We start from the raw sequence: 14,232 nt of genomic DNA, 5'->3' as shown, positions 1-14,232 counted from the left end.
ACAGAGTCTTGCTCGGTCACCTGGGTTAGCTCTATCACCGTGATGTCAGCCGAGCTCACCGCCACCTCAAACCCCAGGGCTAAAGTGATCCTCTTGCCTCAGCCTCCTGAGTAGCTGAGACTATAGGTGCACACCACTACACCCTGCTAATTTTTTCTATTTTTAGTAGAGATGGGGTCTTGCTTTTGCTAAGGCCGGTCTCAAACTCCTGATCTCAAGCGATCCTCGCACCTCAGCCTCCCAGAGTGCTAGGATTCCAGGCGTGAGCCACTCGAGCCTGGCCTTGCTGCATCATTTGACCCTCAGGACCACCCAGAAGCCACGTGCTCATCTTCACACAATATTGCTGAGCCTCTACTCAGCACTCACCCCCACTTCCCCTCAAGGTAGGGAGACCCGGGGCCCAAAGAGTGGAGGGAAGTCGTCTTTGGCTGTGGACACAGGAACCCCTGCCCACTGATGGTCCACAGATCACCCAGGGGTGCTGGTTCAGCCTCAGTTTCCCAGCTGGCACTGAGTCCAAGGGCAGAGCAGCCTCAGTGAGACCAAACCCAACTCTCCCTGCTCCTCCTCGTGGGGGGTGGCCCTGAGCACATCTCCAGAGGGTAGTCAAAGCCCAGGCCAAGGACTCCCTTCAGGTCCCCTCCCCATGCACCCTCAATCGCTCCACCTGTGGGCCCCAACACACACCCGCCAAATGGCCAAAGGGGATGGCACCCATTGCACCCCTCACTGCTGCCTGACCTTGGGGCAGGACGCCCTGGGCCCACTGGCCCACGGTGCCATGGGTGCAGAAGCCCCACTCGCCTCAGGGTGAACACTTTGTCAGCCCACATAGACTTGAGGGCTCATGGGGGAAAGCTGGGACGGGGTCACCGAGGCCTCTCTTCCCAGCTCCATGCAAAGGGCAGGAGAGCACCTTTGGTCAGAATCTTTCGAAGGCCGTGAGAGGAGGTTTTAAGATGAAAGTGATCTCCGCTGAGGCAGAAAGCCGAGAACTACACCCGACATCCGACAGGCTCTGCCCAGCTTGGCCTGGACACCCACGCTGCCCAGAGCCTTGGCCTCCAGGAGGCCGGGCACTCAGAAAGGTTGTGGTTACTGGGTCTCCGTGTGGTTCCCTCTGGGGCCAGGCTGGCAGCCCTATCTCCAGCAGACAGGAGCACAGCCCATGCCCACCCCCAGGCCCACAGGTGGAGGCCAAACTCATGGTTTCCGGCAACATGTCATTCCCGACCCCTGTGGGCAGGAACCAGCCCTCCTTACACGCCACCATGGACTACAACTGGACTGCAACTCCTTCCGGCCCAGCCAAGACAGAGGCCTAGAGAGAAAAGTGAAGACCAGCAAAGGGGGCCCTCCCCAGCCAGCCTTAAGAACCTTCTCATCCACCTCTCTCCCTGGCGGCCATCCCTCACTTGCCCAGGAGGGGCTTCCTGCAGGAGGCCTGGAGCTCTGCTGGGGACAGGGAGAAGCTCCTGCCCAGCCCGCCCCAAGGCACCCAACAGAAGATGGCTTCTTTCACTTTAACCGCCTCCTGACCAAGAAAGGAATGCCTCGCCAGATGTAACGGAGTGCAATGGGAACCATCCAGCAGGGACATCCACGGCCCACACGGAGTGCCACTGCCAGGCAAGAGGGACAGCTGTGCTGGGCAGGGCACGGCCACCAGGCAATATCCACACCCAAGGGTTAAACATGTGACCAATGTCAGAGAGGGCAGACATGCTGCCGCTACCCCTAAACCTGAGTCTGAGGTCAGCACTAGCCCTGGTCCCAGACCCGCCTCCCACTACAGTCACCTCAGGCTCCAGGTGTGGCCCCATGTGAACACTGCCTCACTAAGAAGGGCCCCTGATCCACAAGAGAAACCATCTGGAAGCAGGATGCAGCCAGTTAGGAAGCAGCCCAGGACCCAGAAGAATGCGAAGGTACAGCCCCCAGCCCCACCAACCAGCCCTACACAGCCACAAGCCCAGGACACCCTCCATCCTGTCCCCATGGCCTGAGCTATCCCCCAAGGAGACTCAGTGGATAAAGCACGGCCCAATGCAGCCACAGCTGCCTCCTGCCCGGCACCACAGCCCACGCGAGGGGAGGACTGAACAGGTCTGGTCTCCCTGAACCTTCCCAGGGGCCCTGGAGCAGCTTATCTCCACCCAGTTTCAGATAAAACAGTGAAAGTTCTTGGGGTTAAGCAACTTGCCCAGGGGCACAAGAGCAAGTAGATAGGAGAGTGAGACTACAGAGCTGTGGTCTGTCTTCCCCACCCCACTGCTCCACACGGCCAGGGATGCCACCCCTGCCCGGCCTCTAGTTGCTGAGCCGGTCCGGACAGTGCAAGCAGCTGCCCTCATGCAGCCAGTGTGCCAGGATAGCCTCGGGCGGCATGTCCACCCTCAGCCCCCCACACCACCTGCCTGTCCACCGCTGGGCCTCACCTGGGCTGCATCATCCTGAACTCTGCGTGCGGGCGTAGGGTCTGCCCAGCTCCTCCACTAGCAGCAAGAGGTGGGGCCCCCATCACACAGCCTGCTTTGGGGCCTGCTACTGCGCCTGCTGCTCCTTTGGAAACATCTCCGTCCTCCATGACCTCCTGCCCTGTCCCTCAGGCACGGGCTGGTGGTGGGTGGGGCCCGCTGCTCTGGGCAAGCCCAGCCATGTAATCCAGCCCAGACCTGGATGCTGGCCAGCAGTGCCTGGCTCTTCTCCCAGACCGTCCTCCTGGAAAGCAACAGGCTCCACAGATGCCAGGAGCCTGCCCTCTCTCCAGCAAAGCTTCTATGAACAAACACCTGGGTACCACTCAGCGTGCTGGTGAAGCTACGACGGGGAACTGGGCTGGCCGCCTCCTTCTCTGACCCTTGGGCCAGCCCTGCAGCCCACAGTGGCACCCAACCCAGGCCCTGACGACTTCCTCAAGTGTCCACAGGTCCTACTGAAGACCTTGTGCTGCTGCCCACAGCGGGGCCAAGCCCTGCCTGGTCCTGTGACCACCTGCATGTGTGCTTCTCCCTTCTGAGGGGTGGGGAAGCTCCTGGGTAACACACCAGCATAAGGAAAAGGCTGGAAAAGACAGCTGCCAGGGGAGCAGGCAGGAGGGGCTGCCCCACACCAGATCCCTAGCTCCCAAATGACTTTCCCAGAAGGCATAACCTTGGTCCCCTCCTCCTCCCATCACTCCTGGCTGTGGAGCCAGAAAGGAGCGATCCTGGGGACCTGCAACTGGATGTCCTCTGTTAGTGCTGGCACACAGGAGGGCCCAGCTTGGCATGGTCTGGCTGGGTTCTGAGATGGGCCTGGTCAGAGGTGGCAGCATGGCGGGGAAGGGAGGAAGGACACACAGCAACAGCACAGCAGTGAATAGGTGGAAATTCCACACACAAGGAGCCAAGAGGGCCCGGGAAGCCTGGGCCATCCAGCTGGAAGGGGCTATCATGATCATCTAACTTGCCCAGGGACACCTTCAAAGGAGATAACTGAGCCCCTAAGGGAGGCACACCTCATAGCTCAGTCATAGAGCTGCATGCAGCTGCCCAGCCCAGGGCTCTGGGAGAGAGACTCCCCAACTTCACAATTTCAACACCAACCCTCCAGCTAACAATTTCTTATGCCAAGACTCTAAAAGAATTTTATTTTATTTTATTTTTGACTCAGAGTCTCGCTTTGTTGCCCAGGCTAGAGTGAGTGCCGTGGCGTCAGCCTAGCTCACAGCAACCTCAAACTCCTGGGCTCAAGCAATCCTCCTGCCTCAGCCTCCCGAGTAGCTAGGACTACTGGCATGCACCACCATGCCTGGCTGATTTTTTCTATATATATTAGTTGGCCAATTAATTTCTTTTTATTTATAGTAGGGTCTTGCTCTTGCTCAGGCTGGTTTCGAACTCCAAACCTCGAGCAATCCGCCTACCTTGACCTCCCAGAGTGCTAGGATTACAGTCGAGAGCCACAGTGCCCGGCCTCTAAAAGAATTTTAAAAAGAAACACCCCTATCATCTTCCATCATCATTACTTCATAAAGGAAAACACTTCAACGACCAAAGAACAGAAAGAACCACCTCTCCAAGTAGAGACCTTCCCAAGTAAGCGTGGCTAACAGTCCTCTACCCATGCTGCCATCCTGGCCTGACAAAAGCTCCAAGGCAAGCTGGCATTAAGGAGCCTCTGCCCTACCCACGGCATGACACGACCCTCAGCTGGGACGAGACTGAGATAACATGCTGAAGGGAAATCAGAAAAAACAAAAACACAACACCAAACCCTAGCCAAAAACCAAAAGAACATCTCCCAGGGGTGAAAGAGAAAGGAGACATTTTCAAATAAGACCAGGACTGTTCCAGAAAGAGTAAGAACTTCAAAACCCCATCAGGAAAAAGACAGGCGAGACCAAATGTTGGCCAGGCAGTAGGACAACTGAAGTCTCATGCACTTTAGAAAACCCATAGATGGCACCTTCCTAAAGCTGTGGGTCTATATGCCAACAGGAATGCACACATAGCTCACCAAAACACAGGCAGGCATGCTCTCGGCAGCCCTGCTCACAAGGGCCCAATGCTGGAAGCAACTCTGGTGCCCACTCCCCAAAGAGACAACTAAACGGAACTATGGCCCAGCGGCAAACAGCACTGAACGCCTAGGATGACCCACATGAATTTGCCTTTTGGAGGTCAAAAGCAGTTCACTGCTGACAATTTCACATGGTATGACTTACACACAACACAGATGAGTCTCCCAAACCTACCGCTGAGCAAATAGCCAGAGCCCAAGAGACTACCCAGCAGGGTAAGGTTTATGCAAATGTCCCACTTAGGCTCTAATCCAGCACAGGGGTGGGGTGGGGGGATGAATGGAAACTTCAGGACACCAGGCCCTGTTTCTCATTCTGGATGCTGGTTACACAAGCGTTCTGACTTTTGAAGAACTCGCAAGTAGATTTACTTCCATTCAATACAGGGCATAGAAACGTTCAGGAAGGGAAGCAGAGAGGGACTGGTCCTGATCTGGAAGAAGACCCAGTCCAGGCAGTGACCTTCCCGGAATCCCCAACTAATAACAATCACAACCGGGAAGCAGGACATTGGCAGAGCAGCCTCAAAGTCCATGACAGAGTGCCCATCCTGGAGGAGGCAACTCACACAAGCCAGCCAGGGGAAACCCAGAGACTACTTTAAAATTTTGTATTAGGAGCAGATTTGTGTCCACTATCTAAAAACAACTTGATTTTATATATATATATATATATATATATATATATATATATATATATATATTTTTTTTTAGACAGTCTTGCTTTGTTGTCCAGGCTAGAGTGAGTGCCGTGGCGTCAGCCTAGCTCACAGCAACCTCAAACTCCTGGGCTCAAGTAATCCTACTGCCTTAGCCTCCCCAGTAGCTGGGACTACAAGCATCCGCCACCATGCCCGACTAATTTTTTCTATATATATTAGTTGGCCAATTAATTTGTTTATATTTATAGTAGAGACCGGGTCTTGCTCTTGCTCAGGCTGGTTTTGAACTCCTGACCTTGAGCAATCCGCCCACCTCGGCCTCCCAGAGTGCTAGGGATTACAGGTGTGAGCCACTGCGCCCGGCCTTGATAATATTTTTTAATTGTCCTAGGATCTAACAGACATATCCAAGGGAAAGGGGGTCTTCAAATCCTGAAAGGCAAGCCAAGGAGAGATAGGAAATTCAGAGTAGTGCAGGCGAGGTTCAAATTGGACACCAAAGAATTTCCAACAAGGGCCTCCAGCAGGGGCCGGTGGCAGCCAGCCATGCATACCAAAGGGAGGAAGCCAAGAAGAAAAACGGCAGGCCGGGAGCGGTAGCTCACACCTGTAATACTGGGAGGCTGAGGCAGGAAGATGGCTCAAGGTCAGTTCAAAACCAGCCTGAGCAAGAACAAGACCCCGTCTCCACTATAAATAGAAAGAAATTAATTGGCCAACTAAAAATATATAGAAAAAATTAGCCGGGCATGGTGGTGCATGCCTGTAGTCCCAGCTACTCGGGAGGCTGAGGCAGGAGGATCGCTTGAGCCCAGGAGTTTGAGGTTGCTGTGAGCTAGGCTGACGCCACAGCACTCTAGCCCAGGCAACAGAGTGAGACTCTGTCTCAAAAAAAAAAAAAAAGGAAAGGAAAGGAGAGAGGAGAGGAGAGAAGAGGGGATGGGAGGGGGGAGGGGAGGGCAAAGCCCTCAGGGATTTAGGGTTGAAGGAAGCTGCTGGGGAGGAAAAAGAAATGGCCCACTTGCTCCTGTGTGCATAATCAATGCCACAGACTGCCTCCTCCCTCAAACAAACAATCCAGGAGCTAGAGCCAAAGATCAAGGATCAGGCATGTTTCACTCCAAATAGGAAACAAAAAAATCAAGCTAGAGACACCTTGGACCTCCACTGGAGCTTTACCTTAGTATTTTTAAATTTTGGGGGGAGACAAGATTTCACTCTCAGCCAGGCTGGAGTACAGTGATGTGATCGTAGCTCACTGCAGCCTCCAACTTCTGGGCTCAAGTGATCCTGTCTCAGCCTTCTGAGTAGCTGGGACTGTTCACCAACATGCCTAGCTTCCACTGGAGTTTTAAAATGCAATTTTTCATGATAAAATTAAGGAACTGCTATGGAAAATACTGCAATCTATGGCCCTATGCCTGAAAAGCCTCCAGGTATGACACTTCACAGAGAAGTGATATCACCTGTCCAGCAGGTGACTTGAAAGGGTCTAACAGAGAACGCCCAAGAACTCAGAAAGGGAATCAGACAGACAGATCCATTCAAATTAGGGGGGAAAATACTCACCAAGTTTCACTGTACTTTTAAAACTGAGTCTCAGGGTGCTGGAAGAATTGTGTGGCATGAAAGAACTGGGTTTAGGGACAGAAAACAAAATAAACAGGCAGTTCTCTACCTGCAGAGAAGCTCAAGGTTGACAAGCGGGCTACTTAGGAGGCAGCAGAAACAAAAAACCTGCAAACCACCCAAATGTTCACTGCCGGCAGGACATGTGACAATGTGTGGAACAGCACCACCTTGGACACTTGAAGTGAGAGATGGGAATGAAGGAACTGTGGCTACCAGGGAGTGTCAGGAGTACACAGAAAGCCAACTCCGCCAAAACAAGCTGCAGTTGTTTAAGGATCCAGACAAACTCGGGACTGATGAAGAAAAGCCAGGGAGCGGGGGAGCCGCAACTCAGAGGAGTGGTGGCTTCTGGAGGGAGGCGGGGATGAGCAGGCAGAAGCTGCCTCTTCCACAGAGACTGGGGGAGCAGGGCTGTCTCGCTTCGTCCGGCGTTCACAGCTAATCAAATGATAGGTTTTCCACTATTTATCTCTATGTTAAGATGTGTGTGTGTGTGTGTTTATACATGCAATTTACATCCTCTGGTCAATACCTTTGCAAATAACCTCTTAGAGCACAATCTCTAAGCTTACCAAGAAAGCCGAGACTGCTCTGCACAAAAGTGCCAAAAGAAAGGGGGAGGGGCAGGAGAACTTTCTGATCCAGGAAGGGGCCGTGAGGCTAAAGTTGAGGGTTGCTCAAGCACCTGCCTTCTCACACCACCTGAGAGGTCACCTGGTCGAGAGGTCTAGCAATGCAGCAGGGCCACAGAGTTGGGCAAACTATGGCAACAATGCACAAATGAGGGTTCTGGAGCACTCAGTTCTCATAGCAGATGAGCCAGAAAATGTCAGCCTGTCGTCATAAATTCAAAGCAGCAGAAGCCAGGGCCTCTGCACCTGGGAAAACAAGCATGCCCAGCTCAACAGGAGTTGCCCAGGAGAGGGAAGCCTAGGAACCCTCCCCCAAGCACTGAAGGGACAAGAAGGGCTGAGTTAGAGCCACTCTAAGCGAAAACATCAAAGCCCCAAACACAATTGCCCTCTTGAGCCCCTCCAGCCAAGTCCTTGGCCAGTCCCTGTCCCCTCCCTTCAGAGTCCAATCACCCTAGTTATCTTTCTCTAACACCCAGCTCACTGAGCCACTCCCCTGCTTAAAGCTTTCAATGGATTCCCGAAGCTTGGGATAAAGTTCTACTCAGGCCCCCTTCCCCGTCCACAGAGACACTTCTAAGAGCCCCAGCAGGCAGGTCCCTCTGCTGGGAAGATCTATCCTACATGGCTCCCTCCTCTCGAAGCTGGCCCTGCCTCCCGGCACAGCACCCAATGTCAGAACAGGACCAGCTGCCAAGCTGCTTACCCCACCAGTAGCACCCAAAGTGAGGGACCCTGTGTCCCCAGCCAGAGCACCAGGCAGGGCGCTCCTAAGTGTTTGTTAGGTGAGCAAACGTTAGTCAGAAAGAACAAACACTGGGAAGAGACAGGGGAAACAGTTTATGAACGGTGGCACACAGTGGAAGTTGGAAATGCCCAGAGCCCTCCCTTGTCACCTGTTCTAAAAAAGTGTTGTTTACAGCTTTAAAAATTAGGACTCCCAAAAGCTTGCTTATGTGTCCCCTGTATTATTGTATTTGATGTTATTACATGATGACAGCAGTACCCTTAATCTGCTTCCCATTTCTTCTGCCTCAGTTATCCAGTCAATCATGGTCCAAAGACAGGTGAGCAAATATTTTAAGACAAAGACACCACATTCACACAACTTTTATTACAGTATATTGTTGTAACTGTTCCATTTTATTATCATTGTTAATCTCTTATTGTGCCTGATGTATTAATTAAACCTCAACAGGGATGTACGTACAGACGAAACAGTGCATGTTTGGCTCAGTACTACCGTGGCTTCAGGCATCCACTGTGGGTCTTGGCACCCCTTAAATAAGTGGGGACTACTGCATATGTTACTGCTCTAGATTAGAAAAACAGAGAGGCCGGGCGCGGTGGCTCACGCCTGTAATCCTAGCACTCTGGGAGGCCGTGGCGGGCGGATTGCTCGAGGTCAGGAGTTCAAAACCAGCCTGAGCAAGAGCGAGACCCCGTCTCTACTATAAACAGAAAGAAATTAATTGGCCAACTAATATATATAGAAAAAATTAGCCGGGCATGGTGGCACATGCCTGTAGTCCCAGCTACTCGGGAGGCTGAGGCAGGAGGATCGCTTGAGTCCAGGAGTTTGAGGTTGCTGTGAGCTGGGCTGACAACACCTCTAGCCTGGGCAACAAAGCCAGACAAAAAGAAAGAAAAGAAAAGAAGGAGGGGAGAGGAGGGGAGAGGAGGGGAGGGGAGGGGAGAGGAGGGGAGAGGAGGGGAGGGGAGGGGAGGGGAGGGGAGGGGAGGGGAGAAGAGAGGATAAATTTTAAAAATATTTAGTTGATTTAAAATATCAGCCGGGCGTGGTGGCTCACGCCTGCCTGTAATCCTAGCACTCTGGGAGGCCGAGGCAGGCGGATTGCTCAAGGTCAGGAGTTTGAAACCAGCCTGAGCAAGAGCAAGACCCCGTCTCTACTATAAATAGAAATAAATTAATTGGCCAACTAATATATATAGAAAAAATTAGCCGGGCATGGTGGCGCATGCTTGTAGTCCCAGCTACTCAGGAGGCTGAAGCAGAAGGATTGCTTGAGCCCCGGAATTTGAGGTTGATGTGAGCTAGGCTGATGCCACGGCACTCTAGCTGGGGCAACAGACTGAGACTTTGTCTCAAAAAAAAAAAAAAAAAAAAAGATAGGTTTGAGAAGGGTGCTATTGTTGTTTTGTAACTAAATCTCTTTTAATGTCTGGCTTAATAAGAAGTAGCTGGATTCTCATATCTGCTTTCTGTATTCAGTCTGTTAGGATATATGGTTTGATTAAAGCCTATAAAGAACTTTGGCCTTACAAAGAAAGAAGGAAGGAATATTGTAACCACCTTTTCTGATATTATACTAAAGCTCAAGGAGTGATAGTTTCTTTCTTTTCTTTCTCTTTTTTTTTTTTTTTTGAGACAGTATCGCACTCTGTAGTCCCAACTAGAGTGCAGTGGCATCGTCACAGCTCACAGAACCTCAAACTTCTGGGCTTGAGTGATCCTCCCGCCTCAGCCTCCCGAGTAGCTGGAACTACAGGTGCGCACCACCATGATCAGCTAATTTTTCTGTTTTGTGTAGAAATGGGGTCTCGCTTTTGCTCAGGCTGGTCTCAAACTCCTGATCTCAAGTGATTCTCCTGCCTCAGCCTCCCAAAGACTGAGATTACAGGCGTGAGCCATCTCCCCCCGTCATGTAATATTAACAGTTTCCTAAAGGTTGCAATGTAGAATCTGAACTTGTATCAGTGACTATTTCATATTTGGTTACACCAAAATCCATTAGTCTACCTTACATCCATATTCACTCAGGATTCTGTAACATCAGCACTAATCATTTGGAAATTAGTGGTCCACTGAGTTAACTGATTCTTCCAAATGCTGTCACATTTCATCATAAAACACCAACAAATCCCGTTACTATCACTACTGATTTTATCAGAAAAGTCTAAGTGCAGGAAACTACGGGGCTTACAGTTTTCCAAAATTTTAATTTTCTTTTTTCTTTTTTTTTTTTTTTGAAACAGAGTCTCACTCTATTGCCCGGACTAGAGTGCCGTGGCATCAGCCTAGCTCACAGCAACCTCAAACTCCTGGGTTCAAGCGATCCTCCTGCCTCAGCCTCCCGAGTAGCTGGGACTACAGGCATGCACCACCATGCCCGGCTAATTTTTTTTTCCTATATATTTTTAGTTGGCCAATTAATTTATTTCTATTTTTAGTAGAGACAGGGTCTTGCTCTTGCTCAGGCTGGTCTCAAACTCCTGACCTTGAGTGATCCTCCCGCCTGGACCTCCCAGAGTGCTAGGATTACAGGCGTGAGCCGCCACGCCCAGCCCAAAATTATAATTTTCCCTGGAAAGCTTGATATTATTAGCAACAAAGAGTCAATTTTCCTTAAAGTGGCAGGTTCACTTTGTTCCTTTTCAAGACAATGTCTGACAAATTCTCCAAATCTGGATAAGCAAACTTTTGTCTGTCAGTAGTTCTTTCAAGTAAAAATAATGTTCTGGGAGAAAAAGCAAGTCCGGCCCCAGCTCACGCAGCACGCAGCGCCTTTCCCGGACAGTCCACCATCCCTGTGTGCAGCAGAAGGGGTCTGCGCATCTCCCCCATTTCATCACACAGAAAACTAAAAAGACATGTAATTAAGGGTCCAGATTTAACACTCGGTCATCTGTATTGCCTTGCCTGGACACATGTGACACTGGCAGGGCTCAGCCCCGAGCGCTAAGCTCAGGCATTGTGTGCCACAGCAGCGCAGTCCACCTCAGTTTTGCACCATAAGTGCCAACACATGGGAAAGGATGGTAACGAATTTTTTTAATTTTAGTTTTTGTAGAGATAGGGTCTCGCTATGTTGCCCAGGTTGGTCTCAAATGATCTGCCTCAGCCTCCCAAAGTGCTAGGATTACAGGTGTGAGCCACCTCAACCGGCTCCTACTAACTTCTAAATATTATAAAAGGGTCTTGTGGGGACTCCCCCAGGGGGTTGCAAACAACTCTAAGAATGGCTGGCAAGCACCATCTCAAATATTCCTAACAACTCATTTTACAGGCAAGGGGAACGAACCCCAGAAAGGTTAAGGACTGGCACACAGAGAAACAGGCTTGACACCAGAGTCCTCTTTCCATGAAACCACAGTTGCTCACCAAACACCAAAATCCTAGACAGACGGCCTCGTGCCAAACCTCAGAGTAACAATTTTTAATAAATAAAAGGACTGTCATTTGAAATGGCATCCACAAATGCTCTGAGAGGCAAGCAGGCAGAGACAATTAATGGACCTCCGGAGGCCTAATTCAGAGCCCCATGTGCCCTGCCTCTGCAGATGTGGGACCATGGCTGGGCCATGTGCACCTGGAGGCAGAGGTGGTCGGTGGGGGAGGGGGTGTGCATGCAGGAAGCAGGATGTGCATGCTGCCTGCTGGGGGCATGAAGTCAAAGTCCCCTCTAGCCCAAAGCAGCTAAGCCAGCCCAGCTACCCTTATCAGCATCAACATATGCATGGAATGTGGGACTTTGGCAACAAACCTCTCCCAGCAGCCTGCACTGGGGCTGGCGCCTGGTCCTTTGGGGCTCAGGTTCACCTACCACAACTAAAGGATGACCACCTTTTGGCACCTAGAAGGCCAAGACTAGGTCCCTCCGCCTCCTCACTAGGATCAGCTGGCCCCCCCAAGCCCATCTACCAAGGGACAGCCTCACGTTGCCAAGAGCAAGGCCACCCTGCCTTCGTCGTGGACACCACCACCAGCAGTGTTTGTAGAACTCTCATCTGCCCACGCTGAGGAGGAGAGGAAAGGGAACTCAGCTCTGAATTCCCCACAATGTTCAGACCACCCCACATGCCTCCTCTCCTGAGGTGTCCAGCAAAGGCACAAGCTTGCAGGGGGCAGAAAACCCAACATGCCAGAAGTGACGGAGCTGTGACTGGTGGATAAGGTTTGCACACAGAGTCCTCTCTGGTCCCTGGTTCTGTGGGGGAGGGGATTTGCAAGGGACCACCCTCGAGCTCTGGGGGCCCAACTGCCTGGCTTCAGTCCAGGGCAGGCACCCCACTACCGCACTCAAAATGAAAACCTCGGCTGTCCCCAGCCCAAGCACTGCTTAGAGCAAGGAGCCCTCGCTGGCACGCTCAAGGCCTTCGCACATGCCACTCTCAGAGCCTCTACGCACTTCCCAGCTATGTACAATGGGAACTGATAAAATGATCGGGAGGTTTTAAGGATTAAGTTCGGGTGTAAAACACCTACAAGGCCGAGCACAGGTAAGAGCGAACTCTGCTGGACCCATCCTCCTCCCAGGTTTCCAGCAAAGTTCCCACAGCACCTGCCACCAGCTGCCTTTCCCAAAAGGGAAGGGATGTGAGGTCCTGGGGAGGGCAGGGGTGAAAGGGCAAAAGAGTCAAGGCAGGAACCCATCCCAGACCACCTGCCCCCAAGACGGGTCCCTATGGGCCCCTACAAAAAAGTGCACAGGAGACAACACCAAGTGGAGAGGAGGGCCACCCTTCCTCCAGGGTCCTCCCATCTCCTCCACTGGCCTAAACGACAGGACTGCCACTGTCCAGGACCACACCATACCCAGGGTCTTCCTATGTCCTCTTTCCCTCTTTTTTCATGAGACAGAGTCTCACACTGTGCCCTGGCGTCAGCCTAGCTCACAAAAACCTTGAACTCCTAGGCTCAAGTGATTCTCCTGACTCAGCCTCCCGAGGAGCTGGGACTACAGGTGCTCGCCACCACCCCTGGCTAGTTTTTCTATTTTTAGTAGTGACAGGTCTTGCTCTTGCTCAGGCTGGTCTCGAACTCGTGAGCTCAAACCGTACTCCCACTTCGGCCTCCCAGAGTGCTAGGATTACAGGCGTGAGCCACCATGCCCAGCCTCTGTCCTCTCTCCCTAAGGATAAAATAAAACTAAACCCAAAGACAACCCATGGTCTGTCCCAGCAAAGCGGGCAGGCCAAGCCAGGTGCTACCTGAAGCCTGCCTCACAGGTCCCTTGCCAGCCCCTCGACCTCTCCTTTGTCTGCCCCAATTAGTGGCCTCCCACACCTTGCCCAGGTAAGGCAGCCCAGGAAACCAACCTTCCCTCTCCCACGGACATGGAGGTCAAAGAGAAAGAGAGGGGAGGTCCTAGGGGCCCCAGCTGTCCAGTCACACCTCAGCTGTAGCCACAGTGGACTTGTCTTGTCAGGGTGACCAAGGAACCCAAACTTGACTGTGTGGCCCTACCAGGCTACACAGAAGCCGACAGGAGCCCAAGAATGAAGCCAAGTAACCAGGCCAGGCAGACTCTAGAAGCCCAGGCTACAGGGCCAGCAGGACCTGGGTCTGAAGGCAGTAGGTGGTTTCCCAGAGGACCTCTAAGGAGAAGCCACTGAGGGAGCAAGGGCCTAGCTTGCTCCTGCTGCTCACTCTGGTGCCCAGGAACTGACGGAATCAGCCCGACTAATTCTGTCAACTAGTTCCCTGGGTAACTGGGGGTTCCACTGGGCCCTCCAAGAGGCAGTGTGTGATCACCCCAGGTAACAGCACTTACTGCTTCTTAGATTCTGTTATCCGCAGGGATGGACCACCTGCCAGAGCAGCCTTTCTCACTCTGCTGCTCACCAGTCACTGCAAAAGCTTTAGGAAACACAGGTGCCTGGGCCCACACCAGACACAGGCGAGGCGCCGGGTGAGAACCGGGGCACCGGCAGGCAGGCTTCTGCCTGGAAGGACGGCACAACACGTGCTGGGTGATGTGTCTTTACTCGTCACCCAG

The sequence above is a fragment of the Microcebus murinus genome, chromosome 22, assembly GCF_040939455.1.
Source record: "Microcebus murinus isolate Inina chromosome 22, M.murinus_Inina_mat1.0, whole genome shotgun sequence".
Lineage (NCBI taxonomy): Eukaryota > Metazoa > Chordata > Mammalia > Primates > Cheirogaleidae > Microcebus > Microcebus murinus.
This window is presented reverse-complemented; position numbering follows the sequence as displayed.